This window comes from Dipodomys ordii, unplaced genomic scaffold (assembly GCF_000151885.1).
Source record: "Dipodomys ordii isolate 6190 unplaced genomic scaffold, Dord_2.0 Scaffold3, whole genome shotgun sequence".
Taxonomy (NCBI): domain Eukaryota; kingdom Metazoa; phylum Chordata; class Mammalia; order Rodentia; family Heteromyidae; genus Dipodomys; species Dipodomys ordii.
The window spans coordinates 995,011-995,948 of NW_012267219.1; positions in this window are offsets into that span (position 1 = coordinate 995,011).

Sequence of the window (938 nt, forward strand, 5' to 3'; positions counted from 1 at the left end):
ACCTTTAACTTCTCACAAATGTATTCAACCAAAATGGAATAACCCAAGAGAGAAGCTGGAGCCTAGGAAGCAAAGAAGAAGAGGGGAGGGTAACCAGAAACATAATTTGCCAACAGCACTTCCCTGGAACTCACAGTGTTGAGGCCAGCCTGCTCCCAACACTGTCAGGACACATTCTAGATCTGCCCAGGGAGGACCACAGCCTCCACTTCCAACTCAGGCCGAGTCTAGAGCCACACATGCCCCCTGCTGCCCCAGACCCACCTGTCCTAAGCTATACACCAGAAGCAGGAAGACACTTTCTTCCCCCTTCCACCCAGATCACCAACCAGCCTGTAAGCGCAAAAGCTGAGGGAATGTAAATTGCAGCCTCCTAAACTCAGGAATATAGAGCAAAGGTGAGTGAAAGGCTGGGAGAGTCCAGGTGGACCGCAAGTGTGGAAACACATGGGAAGGATTCCCAGTCATTTCAGAAGCAAGGAAGAAAAAAGTATGATCCTTCCTGCTGTGTGACATGGCTGTGAAGCGGTTTGCTAAAACTGTGAGGCAAGAGAAAGAAAAGACAGAGAAGTTGAAAAGGAAGAAGCAAAAATCATTATTATTTCCATATATTATTTTGCACCTAGAAAACTCAAAGGATCAAACTTAAAAACTTAATACCAATAATGAGACAACTTAGTGAAAGAATAACTATAAACCAAGCAGAAAAGGTGCCACTGGCTCAGACCTACAATCCTAGCTACTCAGGAGGCTGAGATCTGAGGACGGAGGTTCAAAGATTGCAATTTTTTGGTAGTTAATTGGAGATAAGAGTCTCGTGGGTGGGTAGAAGTAAGGGAGGGGATAATATTGTCCAAAAAAGAAATTTGCTCTTTACCTGACTTACATAACTGTAACCCCTCTGTACCCCTTTGTAATAACAATAAAAACATTTTTTT